The sequence below is a fragment of the Monomorium pharaonis genome, chromosome 2 (genome assembly GCF_013373865.1).
Source record: "Monomorium pharaonis isolate MP-MQ-018 chromosome 2, ASM1337386v2, whole genome shotgun sequence".
Classification (NCBI taxonomy): domain Eukaryota; kingdom Metazoa; phylum Arthropoda; class Insecta; order Hymenoptera; family Formicidae; genus Monomorium; species Monomorium pharaonis.
In genome coordinates, this window is record NC_050468.1 from 1,506,069 (window position 1) to 1,526,169 (window position 20,101).

Sequence of the window (20,101 nt, forward strand, 5' to 3'; positions counted from 1 at the left end):
AGACAAAATGTACTGTATGTAGCATTTCCTCACATCATCAAAGTCAGTCGTAGCAACAAAAGCCTACAAATAATTGGAGGGAATTGTAGCAATCAATGACGATGTATATTTTTTGATAGAAGCCACCTTTTCTTGTATGACAGTTTACCCGGCTGTACATACGATAAATTGACAGCCGATGAGAAATATTACATACAACAACGATGTCCGAAAATAACTCAAAGAGATATCATCTTTGAACAAGTCGACACACAGCCAGATGGCACAAGTTGTGGAATTTATGCTGCAGCCTTTGCCACAACTGTAGCCTTAGGAGACAATCCTTGCAATGAAAGATATTCGAAAAATGTAAAGTAGACAACACTTTATCCAAATCAGAGAAGATAATAAGCTGCTTCCTTTTCCAACAATATAAAAATTTAAAGGACTATTTTATGTACTAAAATGGGAAAAATCTTCGAAATGAAAGATATCTCAAAAAGAGAATTATAAATGTTTTCGGAAAGTATTATAAATAATAAAAAATAAGAAACGACTTTATGGTGCTGGAACTGGAAGGACCCATTTTCTAAACATAAAATTAATAATATTTTATGCGTTTAATTATGCGGTACTTGTAAAATTATTAATACCTGAAACATGTATTTAAGCGGTATTAGTAAATTATTAACGGCTATTTAGATTATACTGTAAACATTGATAAATGCGTTTATTTAGCAAATATTGGTAAAATTAATTATTATTATTACGAATATGCGCCTATTTAGACGGTATTGATAAAATTAATTATTACAAATGTAAATATAAATTAGATTTGGAGAAACGAAAAAAGATATTGATTGCATTTCACAGAACTGGGCGATGGAGGGGCTCATTCCATAAATATAAAGTTAGTAATACTTAAAGCGTTTATTTAAACGGTACTGGTTAAATTAATAATCCTTGAAGCGTTTATTTAGACAGTACTGATGAAATTAATTATTATAAATGTATATAATAAATTAGATTTGGAGAAACGGACAAAGATATGGGTTGCGTTTCACGGGAATGGGCAATGGAGGGGCACATTCCATAAATATAAAGTTAGTAATACTTGAAGCGCCTATTTAGACGGCACTAGTAAAATTAATAATAACTGAAGCGACTATTTAGACAGTACTGGTAAAATTAATAATACTTGAAGCGTTTATTTAGACGGTACTGGTAAAATTAATTATTATAAATGTTGTGACGTGACAACCGCGAGCTGTTTTCAGCGCATTAAAAGGTCTTTTACTGCTGATGAATTACGATTACAAGATCCGAGGAAGGCGCATGGGAAAGGTGCCCTGACAGCGCGTCTAGGGAGCAGGTCCCGCAAAAACCTCGGCACGGGCCACATAAAGCAACTACATATTTCCGCCCCTGGAGAGGCGAAGGCAGCATCCCGGAGATGAGAGATGCGATCTGTTAAGAGACGAGGAACCGCTGCCGACAAGGAAGCGCAAAATTAACGTGCGCAGGGCCCCGAAAGTTCGATCACCAAGCCTTGGATCAACCAGCAAGTAGCGGCAACGCATGTCACGCGTTGTACGCAAGTCAACATTGAAAAATCGTGGCCAATAAGGGCCCGGCTTATTATAGGCAAGGTGGGGCGCGTCGCCGAGCGGCCCCCGCAGGATCCAGGATCGATCACTCTGGTTGTGGATGTCGTGCAAGTGTCAGTGATCCCGAGCTATCGAATTGTAAGAGGACGCAGGAGCCGTTTTATCCCGACCCGGGTGAGGCTGCCCTGGTGAAAATGTAAAATCGGAGCGTAAGTCGATTATAAAGGGAGAGTAATAAAAGCGTTGACAGTTGACAGAAAGTGTTAACGCTTCTTTTACATTTCATTGTTTCAATTTACGCTTCGTAGAAGGTTTGTTAATGCTTTTATTACTCTGCCTTTACATTCAATTTACTCTCCCTTTACATTCGACTTACGCTTCGATTTTACATTTTCACCAGGGTGAATAGGAATCAACTCGGTGAGACGAGCGTCGCCAGATTATTGTAAAGCCGCCGAATTCGCAATTGGGTGAGCCGTGAAAGATCACAAATTTATTAGTTTTTCCTTTGTTACCGTAGAGGTACGTAGAGCTCGCGAATTTTCTGCAACTTCGTCGGCGCCCAGTCGCGCCCGTCCGCGTGAATCCGATACGTTTCGTTCTTTTCGTTATAGTTGCGTTGCGTGCGTGTCCCAATCCGCAGTCGAGTCGTTATTGTATTTGTATCGTATTCGTATCGTGAATTTTCGCGTAACTATATTTTCGTCAAAATAAATGTATTCGTCTCTTATCGCCTCGCTAGCGAGCGAGTAATAATTGTTGCGTACATTATTAGCGGGATATTATATTGTACGAAAGAGCACGAGTCCGTCGCGTGTTGCGCGAGCTTCGAGATATTGTGCGTCCCGATCGCCCTTGGCGAGACCGTTATTTTACTGGGAGTTTGGCGTCTACCAATGACACATAGTAAGGTATAGACGAACTAGAGAACCTTTGCGTATGTGGAATGACGTTTCTGATAATTGTTCCGTGTTCGAGAGATCTAATTCCGAGCGATCGCCTGCTCGTAGCGTGCGTGAAATGTGGTCGCCGCCCGACCACTTAAGAGCTTGTGATTGTTTGAATCGTGAAATATACTTGTTATTTTTGCATGTTTAATTAATGTTGTGTTCACAATATTTCTCTCGCCTTCCCGATTCCATCCGCCCGCACCGAACCTTCCTCTCTGCCATTTTAGGGCTAAGTAGCTGGCTATCGAAATCGCCGACGCCCCGATCATCTAACGAGCGCCCGTCTTTTCCGCGATTTTATTGGCGTAAAGATAATTTACTGTTTAGCATAAAAAGAGTGGTATGCTTAACGTACCTGGCGCCCAAGTTCAATTTTCAGTAAGTCTGCGAGAACACGGTCGCCCCGACACCCGAGCGGCTCAGGGCCGCGATCAGGGACGGGGTGAAGTTGGCCGTCGCTCGCAAGCACGGTTACAATGTATATAATAAATTAGATTTGGAGAAACGGACAAAGATATTCGTTGCGTTTCACTGGACTGGGCGATGGAGGGGCTTATTCCATAAATATAAATTTAGTAATGCATTTATTTTGACGGTATTGATAAAATCAAAAGGCACGGTAGTGCCTCGCGCTAAGTATACGCACCACCGTGCTTCTTTTACGCGAGACGTCGTTTGCGAGAAGACCGTAATTATCGGATCTCAATAACGACTGAATTGATTGATTTCTAAATAGGCTTAATAAATAGCTTACATCCGATTTATATAATAAAAGTGTTTTTATTTTTCCGCTACGTGACTTACGAGCGAAGATATCGCGATTAGAATTTTTTGCTCAAAAGTAATTTTGATTTAAGAAACGTCGTAGTCATTATCATCGTCGTTTGTCGTCGTCACCCGGCGCCTAGGACGAATGGTGGGGATTTGAACTGTTGTATCCATAGACTAACGTAGACGGAGCATTACCTATCACTTAGGACGAGAGGGGGCTGATATTCGGGGTGAAGAGGTACTCCATGAACTTCGGTTGAATTCGGGTACGCTCGATAATATTCGACTAATAATTCGACATATGACTGCAAGAGGAAGAGAGAGAGAGCGAGCGAGAGAGAGAGAAAGAGAGCGCGAGCGAGAGAGAATATAACTGCAAGAGGGAGAGAGAGAGCGAGCAAGAGAGCGAGAGAGAGAGAGAGAGCGCGAGCGAGTGAGCGATGGACGACCACGAAGTAAGACTAAGGAGACGTATCTTCTATAGTGAAGAGCGAAAAAGTTGGTTACGAAAAATGTTCCGTATGTGGCCAGGTTTGCCAAATGGAAAAACTTGGACCATTTCGTCGCCATCTTGAAATTTGTATATGTACATGGTATTACGTTTAGTTGAGTTAGTAATAAGTAAGTGTGTGTATGTAATGTTTCATACACACACTTACTCATTACTACCTCAACTAAATGTAATACTTATGTACATATATATACAAACTTCAAGATGGCGACAAAATGGTCCAAGTTATTCCATTCGGCAAACCTGGCCACATACGGAACATTTTTCGTGACCACTTTCAATCTATGTAGATAAGTTCCCAGTGAACACATTTTATAGCGGCAATATAACATGGAAGTTACATGTAATTTAACATTGTTATTATTCTTGTGATATGTAGCTGCTATATGACATGGATATAACCTGTTACGTAATATTTGTTATACGCAAGTGATATAGCTGTTATACATCGTTTTGGCGTTACAGTTATTCAACAAAAATTGTATAATCGTAACATAACACGTTCGTATCAATGTTATTACGGAACGATGCGTCGTAGTTGACTCAGAAATCAGACATTATAACATCCTGAATGACAGATCTATTTGATAATAAAAAAAATTATTATAAAGATAATGTTTTCAAAAATAACGGTTTGTCTACAATTACTGCGCACAAAAAATGCACAAAATCTAAATTCATCATGTGCTGAACAAAAACAGAATAATAAATGTATACTGTTCAATTTTTCTTAGAATTATGATCTATATAGTTAACCATCTAATTAATCATTTGAACGCTTCAAAGATTAGTGCTAAATAGATCGCAATTTCCATCCCCAGATAGCACACCGACGTCCTTAGGACGTCTTCAGGACCTCCAGGACGGACTTCGTGGATATCCTGAGGACGTCTTGATTTTATCCCGGGACGTCCTCAGGACATCCTGAGGAATAGCAAACGAGCGCTACTTTTTAGTCCTCAAGACATCCTGAGGACAGTCTATCGGACATCCTGAGGACAGTCCATCGGACGTCCTGAGGATACCATAGGATTTCCTCAGGACATCCTCAGGAATAGCAAACAATGACCACTTTTTATCAGATTTTTTAGATTTTTTTTTATAGGATTTTTGATAAATGTATCGATTTTTTATAAGCAACTTATAAGAAATTTTTTGAAACGTTTCTCAGAAAAATTTAAAAAATAAAAAATTCCGATTAATTTAGAAAATTTTTTAAATATTTCTAAGTATTTTTAACAGTTTTTGAGAATTGAAAAAAAACTTTAACAAAAAATTAAAAGTTCTAATTATTTCTACGATAATTTTGTAAGAGGAAGAAGACTATACATATTTTAGTGATAGTTGTACCTGTTAAAGCATGTTTAATCTTTGTACCCGAGAAAACGGTCACCCATCCAAGTATCAACCATCACCGACGATGCTTGACTTCGAAGACCATACGCATCCTAACGCTTCGTGATGATCCATGAGTACTTCTTGTTTATGCATACATATTTGTTATAGATCATTACAATAGATGTTGTCAGAAGGATGAAACATATATAGTTAACTTATATTTTTATAAATAAATATAAAGTTTTACAGTTTTTTAAAGTCATTTGTACATATGCGCGCGAAATAGCATGTGGAATAACTTATTAAAAAACTGTTTTTGCGCCGTTTGTATAAAATAAAATTAAAAAATTATTTAATGTCATCTTTTATAATTTTTTAGTATTGTTAATATGCCATATTGTTTCAATAAGTGTAGACATTCAATCTGACTTTGAAGTCAACATTTTTACACATTTGATTTTGCAATACATTCTAGAAATACGTACGATATTCAAAGATTTCTCACTTGCTATATTAATTTACGTTTTTTTCAAAAATTACTATACGTCCAGGATGTCCTGAATACTATTTTAGGATGTCCTGAGGACTTTCGTAGGATGTCCTGAGGACTCTCTTAGGACGTCCTAAGGACTGTCTTGGGATGTCCTGAGGATTGTTTTAGAATGTCCTGAGGACTGTCTTAGGATGTCCTGAGGACTTTCAGGATATCATTCTTAGAACATTCTGTGCTATCTAAAATGTCTGGTATTTATACAGTCATTATATTTAAGTTTATCTTCAGACATTTTGTAGCTAATGAAACTCTTTATACAATATTTTAAGAATAATGTTTTCAGCTAGAATACATATATCCTCAGGACATCCCAAGGATGTCCTCAAGACATGAGTAAATTTTCAATTTATATTAATACTATTACAGAATTTAACATTCTAAACTTACTTTAGAAGTCAAATTTATACATAAAATATTTACAATAATACAACTATTATATCCTGACAAGATCCCAGGACATCCCGGGACATATTCAGGATGATCCTGAGGACGTCCTATGCTATCTGGGTCAAATTATTAAGGTTATGGAAAAAGATAAATTTAACAATGAAATTAATAAGTAAATAAATTAATGCTATTTATTTTTAATATGTTTTGCAAAATTTAATTGCTTTTATAAAAAATAATATAGTTGCGTCAGTTTATAACATATAGGTAGACAATAACAAGTACCCATATCGATGAGTCAAATTGGCGTAGCAGGTAGAGTACAAGGTTCGTCATCCTAAGGTCCCGGGTTCAAACCTAGCAGCGGCAAGTAAGAATAAAATAAAAAATAACAATTTAAATTTAATTAATTAATAAAAATTTATCCTAAATTTAGTATGTGCTGTTGATAAAAATAATTTTAAAAAATGAAATTTTTATTTTATTTTATTTTTCTTTGTAACTGTTGTGTGACGGTTAGATAACATGTAATTATAACATGTTATATTGCTGAGTCGGAAATTGTAACTTACATGTAAGTTACGTGTAACTTCAGAGTAACGTAACCTGTTATATTCGGTTACATTGCTGTTACACTGCTACTATATTACTGTGTTCACTGGGTCTGCTTATAATTCTTACTTCATGCGGACGACATAATGCCGAACATATATAGTCAAATCGCGACGGAACTGACCGAAGTTCATGGACTCTCCCCTTACCGCAAAAATCAGCTACCTCTTTCAAAAGGCTCCATCTACGTTAGTCTATGGTTGTATCTTCGTTTAAACGTTTGATAAACAAGGATGAACAATGCACCATGCGCATGAAACGGAACGCACCCTATGTATTGTGATTAGTGATCGAGTCCGCGCCGCCGCGTTGCGCCGCGTGTCGATCGAGTGACAGTTCGAGGTTAGAGACGTGTGATGTGCGCGAGGTTAGTTGTGATTTTAGTTTTATGCATAATTTGCATATTACATCGTGAATTTTATCGTGGAGGGAAATACGGCTGTGCCTAAATTTGAAGATTAGTATAACGTGCGTTGTATAATCAAATAAGTTGCATAAAATTTTAATTTTTTGTATGGAATAAGTATTCTGAGATAAGAGTAATATTTTGTGTTAGGTTTTATTTTTAGTTATTAAAGAGAGGAAGAAACACTTGATTTGAACCGGAAGAAGAATAGGAAAAGAAAAGAGTGGATGAGTAAAATATCAAAGCTCGGAATTTACAGTGTGTGTTGCTGTTGGTAAGAATTCATGGAGATTCATTCCCTTTTAAATTGAGTGAACTATTATATAGAGAATTGGCAGGGTAATTCATAAAATCAAAAGGATATCAAAATAATATTAAAAGAATTATTTGAATATATACTTACTAGTTTTTCAAGTATGACATTATCTTATGGCAGGCCAGGTAAGAGAATAGTTACAAGTGTTATATTTTTGTTTTAAAAAATATCGTATTGCAACTGTGTGGCTCTTAAATATATCGTACAACCATCTTTTTTAGATTTTGAAATAAGTGAAATATGTGAAATCTTGTCTCAAATTATTACAACATATTATATAGGCTAGTGTCACCTAGCTGGCTTGCCAATAACGTGGCCACAAGCTATAATATTGGATGCCAAAGATTACCTCTACGTCTGTCTATTTAGTAATTGTCATGCATTCTATGCGAGCTGGATAAGGCACAGAAATATACAGATAAGATTTTTAGTCAAATCGAAAATTAAAAAGTAAGTACTTAAATACTTTGTTCCCAAAACAACCCAGCAAGCAAAATGCTAGCAGCTTGCCGGCAATATGCCAGCAAACTCGAGCATGATATCGCAGCAGATTTCAATCTGCTGCTTCCTCATTAAGCTTAGTTTCTAACAGCATAGATTATCAACAGAAAATATTGATAGAAATACAGCAAAAATCGAATATCATCTGCTACCATAACATGACAGCAAATTCATAGTAAATATCGAACACAATCTGACAAATTAAACTCTAAACGCAGAAAGACAGCAAAAACGAAGCATGAAATGCTATCACGTTGCGACACCAGAAACGCGGCGAAGATACAGCACGATGTGTCACATGAAGTACTGACAGCAAAAATGCAGCAAAAATCGAGCAGAGCCTGCCGTCATGACATGCCGGCGAAAACGCAGCAGATATAGAACGCGATCTGCTTTATCGATTGTGACGGCAAAAACATAGCAGAAATCGAGCACCAAGCTGTCGTCACAAGTAATCGGAAAAATATAGCAAAAATTTAACACGATATGACGTATTATTAATAATTTTTAATTAGTAAAACAAATAATTAATGTATGCAATGTACATATGTTTATTAATATTATTATTACATTTAATTTACATTATATAATTTTATAAATTTGATGATATTTAATTTACATATACATTACGAATTATATATTTTATGATTATATACTTAAATTTAAATGTGGCGTTTTCGACTGACTGCAGAGAGTTAATTAAACCCAAGATGATATCACATGCAAGAACCGTCCAATTTGAACTTTTTTTTATATGAAGGTGGAAATCTTTGAGAAGACTTCTGGGAGGATCAGGTCCGGGAAGTGTGGGATTCGACGGGAGACACGTCGGGCGATCAACCTTACTACCGCCCACTCACTAAAATCATCTATTATAGAGGATTCATGGCTCCTGCACACAGGACGCGGCAAAGCGGCATCGCGGTGGCCAATCACCGTCTTGCTTTTTTATTAAATACATATATGTATTATCAGAAAAGCAAGACGGTTATTGGCCACCGCGATGCCGCTTTGCCGCGTCCTGTGTGCAGAAGTCATCACACATCTGATGTAGCAAACTCGCATTCTATACCTGCCGCGTTTTCGCCGTCATGTCATGACGGCAGGCTCTGCTCGATTTCTGCTGCATTTTTGCTGTCAGTATTTCATGTGATACATCGTGCTGTATTTTCGCCAAGTTTCTGGTATTGCAGCGTGATAGCAAATATGTCAAATTTCTAGCTACATTTTATTAATTTAATGTGACATCATGACATATCTGTTTTTTTATTTAATTTTTAGTGATATATTGTGTCAACACACAATGTCTGATTTTTGTTTTGTTAATGTCTTTAAATTTTGTTGTACTTTTGCTGCATTTTTGAGGGCACATTGTGACGCAAAGTCTACTCGATTTTTGTCGTGTTTCTGTTAATGTTAGTTGAAACGGCAAACTGTAATTGCTTGCTGTCCAACTTTTGCCAGCATAATATGTGTCAAAATTTTTCAGTTTGTGCTCTCGGCAGGTTTGGCTATCTGGGAATTTATTGTAATTAATGCAATTCTTTTCATACTTTTACAAAGATCACATTTAAAATTTTTATTTATATTTTTGATTCTCTAACTTATTTTTTTGTAAATCAAGGCATACATGAGATGAAAGATTTCAAAATAACTATAAGTAACTTTTTAAATATGGAGCGACATGTCATCCTTCTATATTTTACTTTTCATTCTCTTTGCATCAATTTAATATAGCATTATATTTATTGCTATTTTACAATTAAAATTGTAGTTAAATTGTAATGGTACATTTATAATTATATTAATTGTTCTTTTACAGTTGTTGATAATGAACATATTTTGTCCATATTTTAATTAATGCTCTTGGAACATATAATCATGTGCCGGCTTGTAATAATAAACGTGTGGCTCTTATAGAAATTTCTCAAGTTTGTTAACTTTGTATGTGATAGCCTATGTTACTTAAAGGCCATCATAGACCACATTCACAATAAGAGCCACGCTTTTGTTTTCTTTATTACAAGCTGACACATGAATGTATGTTTCAAGAGCTTTAAGTGAAACATGGACAAAATAGATTTATTATCAATAACTGTAAAAGAACAATAAACATAATTATAAACTTATAATTATAATTTAGCTACAAATAACAAATTTTTTAAATGTGATCTTTATGAATGTATGGAGACAATTTTATTAATTATAATAAATTAATTATAATAAATTTCGGAAACAAAGTATTTAAATACCTACTTTTTGGTTTTTCGATTTGACTAAAAGCCTTATCGATATATTCCTGTGCCTTATCCACATATCCGGTTTGCATAGAATGCATGAGTTACTAAATAGACTAAGGCTGGTATTCATAGTCGAATCTTATTTAAAAATTGTCTCAAGTAATGTCTTCCTTGCTCAAGAAAAAAGATAGAACTTGATAGAAAATATTTCTATGATGTTGAATCCGAGATTTGGTTGCGGTTTTTCCTATTGCCGATCACATATTCCAGATAGATTGTCAATCATTCTGGGTAATAATAATCCGATATATAGTTTATGACAGTGAATCCCGATTATCAGATTAATTTGTGTATCAGGTTCAATATAGCTATTATCCAAAGATTTATATTAGTTTCAATTTGAAAATTGTCATATAGCCTAAAACCTATCATGTTGAATTCGAAATTTGGTTGCGTTTTTTCTTATTGCCGATCACATATTCCAAATAGATTCAATCACTCTGAGTAATAATAATCAGATACACAGTTTATGACAATGAATCCCGTTTATCAGATTAATTTGTGTATCAGGTTCAATATAGCTATTGCTTGAAGATTTGTATAAGTTTCAATTTGAAAATTGTCATGTAACTTAAAACCTATTTCTATCATGTTGAATCCGAGATTTGAATGCGGTTTGTCCCATTTTCTGATTGTCGCATATGGTAGACTTTATCATGATCTAGCGAGAAAACATGTTTCATCCAAAGAACATTATCGGATATCACGTTGAATGGAATTTTACTTATATAAGAAATCTCAATCACGTTTTGTTGCTTGTCGCATAGACTCTGTCACGTTCTATCCGTAAAGCATGTAAAGACTAGTTAAAAAATATGTAGAGATTGATATATTAAAAATTGCTTCCTTATAAACGAAGTTATGTACTAAACACACACACACGCGCGCGCGCGCCTTTTTTACACACATTTAGATCCACGCACAAAAGAAAAACAAAGAGAGCTAGTAAATTATTCGGTTTAGCAGCGCCAAGTTTTTGTAATAAAATATTTATTTGTATTAAAATATTTATTTGTAATATTTGTACAAATAAGTATTTGTAAAAATACATGTTCTATGAACATCCATTTTCATAGTTGGCGCATTTTCTTCGTATCATTACGTTTGTACAGAAAATATATTTTTTGTTCTTTTTAAGAAAAAGATAATTTCATTAAAATTTCATACATTTGTAATTGTTAAAATTATTTTGTACAAGAACAGATTTTTGAAGGCGTTTCTTGCGCGCGTATACTTGGCACTTTTTTATACCTTTTTTTTAAAGGTAATTTTGTTGTGATTTCACTCATTTTGTAGTGACAGGTATCTCATTTCTTTTTATAATATATACGAAGATTCTTAAGATAATTTTGAAGTACATATCATATCAAATTAAAGATTGAGACTGAGAAGAATTAAAATGACAAATCAAGTTATATCGGTTTTGGTTTCTTTTCTGATTATATTTTTATTTATTTTCGAAATATGCCTTTATTACATCATGAATTACATTGTAAAAGAAATACAGCTGTGACTAATTTAAAGATTAGTATTATTTGAACTTAAAGTAGAAGAGTAGAAAAAGAAAAATAAGTGAACGGGTAAGGAAAGAGAGAAAGAGAGAAGGGGGAGAAAAGGAAGAGAATAATATTGTGTAATAATAATAATGTCTATGCATACACGTATGTACATATATACATATGAACATGTATGTACATATATATGCATGTGTATTTTATTTCTCTCTCCCTCTTTTTTTTTCTTTGTGTAAGTAATTCTTTCTCCTGAATATTATATAATATAATTAACCTCAAAGCTTAGAATTAACAGTATGGCTGACAGAATATGTTTTAAGAAAATAATAGAATAAAGTAAACAGTTTATTGTGGGAGGGGATAATGGCGTCGGTGAGAACGGATGTGAATTTGGAGGCTCCGAAGTAAGGAGTAGTGAGGTGATAATGGAGGTGAGAAAGAGAGTAGGAAAGTGAAAATTCGGGTAGAAGAGGACAAGTGGTGGTCGGGCAATTGGAGGGAAGCAGGAAAACGGCGGTAGAGGAAAGATATTGTGGTGGAGTTTCGGAGGTGAGAGAAACGAATGTGGAGTGCCGTGGAGAAGAAGAGGACAGTGAGAGGGCGCTGAGAAGAAAGGAAAAGTCGGTTGGCAGGAGATGAAGACAGAAGCGAGGAAGATGATGAGGCGAGAAGAGAGGGCGCAGATGGTGAAGATGGTGGAAAATGGGTTGGCAGGAGTGAGGCGGCAGACGGTAGCGAGCTTTGGGAACGCAGATTCTAACAGCACGTGGTCCGTTGAAAGGAAAAGATAGCCGGCGCAGAGACAGTAATAGCAGAGTGAGAGAAAGCAAGTGAGGTGAAAATAGAGGCAGAGATGAAATTTAAGAAGAGGAGAAGAAAACAGGATAATGAAGGAGACGGAAGAGGACAGAGTGAGGGAAGAAAATGCGGTCGATTGAGGAGATTGGAAGAAAATTAAGAAGACAGAGTGGAAATGTCAAAAGGGTTGAAAGAGGTTAGGGAAAGTTTGAGAAGTCTGGAGGTGAGGCTGGAGAGGTGGGAGACGAAAGAAGAGGACTTGGATCCAGACGAGGAAGAAAAGAGGGAAGGAAAGGGGTGGAAAAGCGGACAGGGAGAACGAAGAGGAAGCAGAGGGGAAGAAAAAGACGGTCGGACGGCGACAAATGAGAGGAAAGGCTGAAAGGGAACGAGGAAGAGAGAGAAGAGAAGGTCGGGGAAGAGAGTGAGCGGAGTGGAGAGACGATGGAGACTGGTGATGGGAAGGGAGCAGAGACAGAGGAGGAGAAGAGGGTGGGGGAGAGAGCGGAGAAGGTAGAAGAGGCAAAGGATGAGAAAGAGAAAATGTTGAATTAGAAGAGAAGAGGAAGGCAAGAAGAGATGGCAAGGAGGGAGGAAGTGACAGGGAGGAGGAGGGGTAAGAGGGGAATAGGGGGATTGCAAGAAAGAAATTATAAGTTGCTTTTGGTTATAGGTAGAAGGAGTTAAAGGAGGTGATAAGGAACAGAAACTGGAGAGAGGAGAGACAGAGAGTAGAAGAGGAGGCAGAGGATGACGGTAGGAGCCGGAAGATTTGGAGTTCGGGGGAGGACAGTCAGATGGAATGAGAGGGGAGCAGAGAGGAATTAACTTGGAAGCGTCAGTGAAGGCGTTCGGAGGAGACAGCGGAAGGATATAGAGAAAATGGAGGAGAAGGAAGAAGAGGAGGATAAGGAAAGGGGGAGAGGGAGAAAGGGGTATAGAAGGACCGTGGAGGGGAGGGGGGGGGGGGTAAATGTCTGTGAGGCTGCACAATGGCCAGGTCGGTAGGAGGGGATTAGACATGTAATGTATTATAATGAGATATTGATAGGGAAGAAGTTGGAGGACAGGTGGACTTCCGCTTCGCTGCAATTGTGATAGTCTTGTTATTGTATATTTCGTTTCCTGTATTGTATTATATATTTTATGTTTTTATATGTACGGCTGCTATGTAGAGGAGTATGAATTTGGTGGGCCCTTTAAAACACCCTGGTAACCCCGAAAGGGAAATCAGAATAAACTTCTAAGTAAACAGTTTATTCTTTTGCAATGTATTGAAATAGGTAAAAAGCATGAAATCTTGTCTGAAACAATTACAACAAAGTATACACTATAATGCCACTCAGTTGGCCTGCCGATGACGTGGTCATAGGTTGCAATATGGGTAATATGTTTATATGGATGCCAAAGGATCATCTGTCTTAGTCTACACACAGAAAAATAATTATTACTTCCAAGTAAATATTACTTGTTCTAAAAGTAATTGGTTTCTTTTTACATCTGCAAATCTATGGTAAATTTGTTACAAGTATTACATTTACTTAAGACATATTTTAAATTTTAGTAAGTATAATACTTCAAACCAGAATATTTATTCCAAACAAATTTTACTATCTAGAGTCTCATGTAATTCTTCAATTAAGTTTTATAATATTCTTGAAACAAGAATAAATTCTTATTTTACGTAAAAAAATGCTAAAATTTTTTAATACGTATGACAAGTATACCTGAAAATTAATATTAAGAAAATATTCTTGGTAGAAAAAAACTGTTACTTGAACGAAATAAAATAAAATAAGTAATTATTTTTCTTGGTTGTAAAATATTTTTCTGTATGTATTTAGTAACTGTCATGCAGTCTATTCAAGTCTGATATATGTATAAGGCATATAAATTTTTTATTTTATACATTACCGATAAGGCTCTTAGTTAAATTGAAAAACTAAAAAGTAAGTATTTAAATAATTTGTTCCCAAACAATTATTATAATTAATACAATTCCCTTCATACATTTACAAACATCACATTCAAAGAATTTTTTATTTGTAGTTAAATCGTAATTGTATTTTTATAATTATGTTTTTATTCTTTTACAGTTATTGATAATAAATCTATTTTGTCCGTGTTCCTTATCCATATCTGACTCGCATAGAATCCATAGCAGTTATTCAATAGACTAATAAGGAATACAGATAATCCTTGGGGTTCATATAAACATATCTCCGATATTACAGCCTGTGACCACGTCATCGGTTGTATCAACAGATCAGCTAGATGACTTTATAATCTGTAACTTTGTAATTTTGTTGATTCAAACAAGATTTTCTACTTTTTACCTATTTCAATAATGTAAAAAAGAAATGGTTGTACTATATTTGCATTTAAGTGCCACACACTTGCAATACAGTATTTTTTTAAATAAAATTATAACACTTGTAACTATTCTCTTACCTGGCCTGCCAAGATAGTGACATACTTGAAAAACTAGAAAGTACACTTTCAGGTAATTCTTTTGATATGAATTGTACTGCCAATTCTCTATGATGGTTCGCTGAATTTAAAAAGGGATGAATCTTGTTAAATTTATCAACAGCAGCATACATAGGCTTAAAAGAAAAAGAATTTTGATGTAACAGCCAACAATTTTTCGTAGGAAAATTACGTTATTTGATACCTTTAGAGTCCATATATGTATATTCTGTCGAGCACTTTGTAAATTCCAAGCATTTCTCTCCTCACCATTCACTCTTTTCTTTTATCTATTCTTCTTTTACTTTAATTTTTAATAGTGTTTCTTCCTCTCTTTCTTTCATAATAACTAAAAATATAACATAACACAAAGTATTAATCTTATCTCATAATACTTATTTCACACAAAAAATGAAAATTTTGTGTAACTTATCTGATTATGTTATTAAATAATGTTATTAAATTCTTCAAGTTAGGCACAGCCGTATTCTCCTTCACAATGTAATCCACGATGTAATACGCAAATTGCGCATAAAACTAAAATCGCCACTAACCTCACGCACGTTAACACATCACTGCACATCACTAATCTCGAACTGTCAAATCACCAATGGTCTGTTTTTTTTTCGGTGCACTGCTGCACTCGTGCAGTAAGTTGGAATGAGAAAAAATATATTTATCTTACTTTAACTTGTTGTACAGTGTAGCAGTAAAGCACTATAAAAGTGCCCAGTGAACACAGTAATATAGCAGCAGTGTAACAGCAATGTAACCGAATATAACAGGTTACGTTACTCTGAAATTACACGTAACTTACATGTAAGTTACAATTTCCGACTCAGCAATATAACATGTTATAATTACATGTTATCTAATCGTTACACAACAGTTACAAAGAAAAATAAAATAAAATAAAAATTTCATTTTTTTTTAATTATTAACAGCATATACTACATTTAGAATAAATTTTTATTATTTAATTAAATTTAAATTATGTAATTTTTTATTTTATTCTTACTTGCCGCTGCTAGGTTTGAACCCGGGACCTTAGGATGACGAACCTTGTACTCAACTATATTATTTTTTATAAAAGCAATTCAATTTTGCAAAACATTAAAAATAAATAGCATTAATTTATTTACTTATTAATTTCATTGTTAAATTTATCTTTTTCCATAACCTTAATAATTTGATGGAAATTGCAATCTATTTAGCAATAAATCTTTGAAGCGTTCAGATGATTAATTAGATGGTTAACTATATAGATCGTAATTCTAAGAAAAATTGAATAGTATACATTTATTATTCTGTTTTTGTTCAGCACATGATGAATTTAGATTTTGTGCATTTTTTGTGCGCAGTAATTGTAGACAAACCGTTATTTTTGAAAACATTATTTTTATAATAATTTTTTTTATTATCACAAATAAATCTATCATTCAGGATGTTATAATGTTGTCTGATTTCTGAGTCAACTACGACGCATCGTTCCGTAATAACATTGATACGAACGTGTTATGTTACGATTATACAATTTTTGTTAAATAACTGTAACGCCAAAACGATGTATAACAGCTATCTCACTTGCGTATAACAAATATTACGTAACAGGTTATTTCCATGTCATATAGCACTTACATATCACAAGAATAACAATGTTAAATTACTTGTAACTTCCATGTTATATTGCCGCTATAAAATGTGTTCACTGGGTGAGTATTCTCACGCGTCCGCTATTTTTCTTCAAACTAGTCAAGTAACTAGCATGATGTTTTATATATATATATATATATATAATACATGTATAATACACAATAACTTTTACAGTCTCAAGATCATAAATATCGTGTCTTCGTTTTATTGTCGCATAAAGTTTGGCGTTTCCAAATATTATTGACGTATATATGTACAAAACATACCTAACTTTTTATGCTAGTTACTTGCTAGTTTGAAGAAAAATGGCGAACGTGAGAATACCTACTTTTCTAGTGCTCCAGTAGCAGTGCAGCTAAAAAAACGGGCCTCAATTCACCACCGTGAAACTCGCCGCGAATTAACCATTACCTCGACAGGCGGACTCGACCGCCAGTCAAGACACGTAATTCCTCTTTCTGTTCTTCCGCGGACACGACATGCACTGTATGTCAATTCTCGTGCGCCTGTCACGTTCATAACCATCTTTCGCGCGAAAAGCAAAAGTACAAATCTCCATCATCTGTCCCAGGCGACAACAATAATAATGACACTACGACGACGTTTCTTAAATATTTTACTCTTGATGCGAAACTTTAAATCGCGTTATCTTCACTCGTAAGTTACGTAGCAGAAAAATAAAAACACTTTTGTTATATAAATCGTATGCAAGCTATCCATTAAGATTATTTAGAAATCAATCGATTCAGTCGTTATTGAGATCCGATAATTTACGGAATCTCGCAACAGCGTTTCGCTTAAATAGAACTCTTGATAGAAACACGGCAGTGCTTCGCGCGCGTACACTTGGCGCAAAGCACTACCGTGCACCGTACCTCTTGATATCACTTAATATAAGATTTGTATCACATATTCGCAATAAACAATAATTTAATTGTTGGTAAGGACTTTTATATAAAATGTTATAGACGGTTAATAATGTTCTTAACATTAAAGTTGATTGCCATGCACGAACTTCCCTTTATCGTAAAACCTACATACAACTTTATAGAATTTGTATGAGGTAGTTTATAATAAAGAATGATTTAATCATTAATAAGATTTTTTATATATAATATAGTGGACAGTACATCACGTTTTTCATATCAACCTTTATTATTGACCATAAACTCGCATTTATCGTAAGACGCGATTACAACTTAATATGATTTTTATGAGATACTTGCAATAAACAATAATTTAATCGTTGGTAAGGGCTTTTATGTAAAATGTTATAGACGGTCAATAATGTTTTTCACATTAAACTTGATTGCTATGCACAAACTTCCCTTTATCGTAAAACCCACTTTATAGGATTTGTATGAGGTAGTTTATAATAAAGAATGATTTAATCATTAATAAGATTTTTCATGTGTATTATAGTGGACAGTATATCACGTTTTTCATATCAACCTTCATTGTTGAGGCCAAATTCGCCTTTATCGTAAGAAACGAATAGAACTTAATAGGATTTGTATGACATAGTCTCCATAAACTATGATGTAATTTTCAAAGTGGATTTTCATATATTATACAATATGATAATCAGTAAATTATGTTTTCAATATTAACCTTAATTACTGAGTACGAAATTTCCTTTATTATAAATCCCGAATGCAACCTGATAGGTTGTGTATGGTATAGTCGTGATAAACAATCAGATAATCATGATAGAATTACAAAACTGGTCAAACATGATTGAACATGATAGAAATTCTATCATTGCTCGAAAAGCTCTTGATAGAACTGGATACAGCTATATAAGTTATTATTGATTTTGAATAATGTTTTATACAGTTGTATCTTTTTTCTTGAACAGGGTTAAGATGCTAATACGATTCTGTTGTGATTGGCTGCTGGCATCTTAAGATAGTACTTAAAATAATCTTAAATATAAGATCTGACTATGAATATCAGCCAAAGACGTATAGATGATCCTTGGAGATCCATATAAACATATCACCGACATTGCAGCCTCTGACCATGTCATCGGCAGGCCAGCTGGGTGACATAGTTTGTATTGTTTCAGACAAGATTTCATGCTTTTTACCTATTTCAATACATTGCAAAAAAATAAACCATTCATTTTATTTTATCTTTTTTTTTCAACTACGTTATATTTGGTACCTTTGAGTAAATATATTCTGTTGGCTACACTGTTATTTCCGACCTTTGATTCTAATTATCTATATGTATAAGTACCGGGAGTCTGTATGTCCGGATGTTCCCCAACTCCTTCGTCATTTGTGGCCCGATTCCAACGCAAAAGGTCTCATTTTGTTCCAAATTGTGTGAGGATTGCTCTTATGGGTTTGGTTTTTTGATATACAGGGTTTTTCAAAAATTTTTTTTATAAAAACCGGGCGTCTGTGTGTCCGTATTTTTTTAATTTTTGCGCACTCTTTCGTCATTTGTGGCCCGATTCTAATGCAAAAGGTCTCATTTTATTCCAAATTTTACGAGGATTGCTACTATGGGTTTGGATTTTTAATATACAAGGTCTTTCAAAAATTTTCTTTATAAAAAGCGTAAGTTTGTTGGTTCGTATTTTGTGTATGTTCGCGAACTCCTTCGTCATTTGTGGCCCGATTCTAACGCAAAAGGTCTCATTTTGTTCCAAATTGTGTGAGGATTGCTCTTATGGGTTTGGTTTTTTGATATACAGGATTTTTCAAAAATTTTTTTTATAAAAACCGGGCGTCCGTGTGTCCGTATTTTTTTAATTTTCGCGCACTCTTTCGTCATTTGTGGCCCGATTCTAATGCAAAAGGTCTCATTTTATTCCAAATTTTACGAGGATTGCTACTATGGGTTTGGATTTTCAATATACAGGGTCTTTCAAAAATTTTCTTTATAAAAATCGTAAGTTTGTTGGTTCGTATTTTATGTGTTCGCGAACTCCTTCGTCATTTGTGGCCTGAATCTTTTGAAAAAGGTCTCATTTTATTCATGTTTACTTAAAGGAAATTAAAAGGTAAAAAAATTCGTATTTGTATAATAAGAATCATAGAATGAAAAAAGTTATTAAAATAGGTGTGAAACACATTTTTATTCATTAAAAAAATAAAAGCTTTTGCTACAATTAGGAAAATTATTAGGAACGATTGATAATTACGATTAATTACGAAATTAGTATTTAAAGAAAAAAAAAACCCAAAAAAGACAATTAGAATATTTTTTAATATTTATAAATTTATTTATACAATAAATTTTTTAAAATATAATATAAATATATATTTGCATTTTAGCAAAAAATAAAAAGTATTCTAATTTAGAAGATTGTTAGGCAATTTAATAATTACAGAAAGTGGGGAAATTTTTATAAATATATAATAAATATATAAAAAATATATATAAAAAAATAATTTAGTAAATAACATATATTATTTTAAACACA

At 34.2% G+C, this 20,101-nt stretch overlaps 1 protein-coding gene and 1 long non-coding RNA gene across 9 annotated transcripts in view; one reads left to right on the forward strand and one right to left on the reverse strand.

The window, feature by feature from the left end:
* LOC105832304 overlaps positions 1-20,101 on the reverse strand; it is a 591,095-nt gene that overhangs the window by 156,817 nt on the left and 414,177 nt on the right. The gene's annotated exons all lie outside the window — the stretch shown is intronic.
* LOC118644400 lies at positions 16,633-20,066 on the forward strand. Its single transcript, XR_004962212.1, has 2 exons — positions 16,633-18,973; positions 19,308-20,066. It is a non-coding gene; the product is annotated as an uncharacterized LOC118644400 (long non-coding RNA).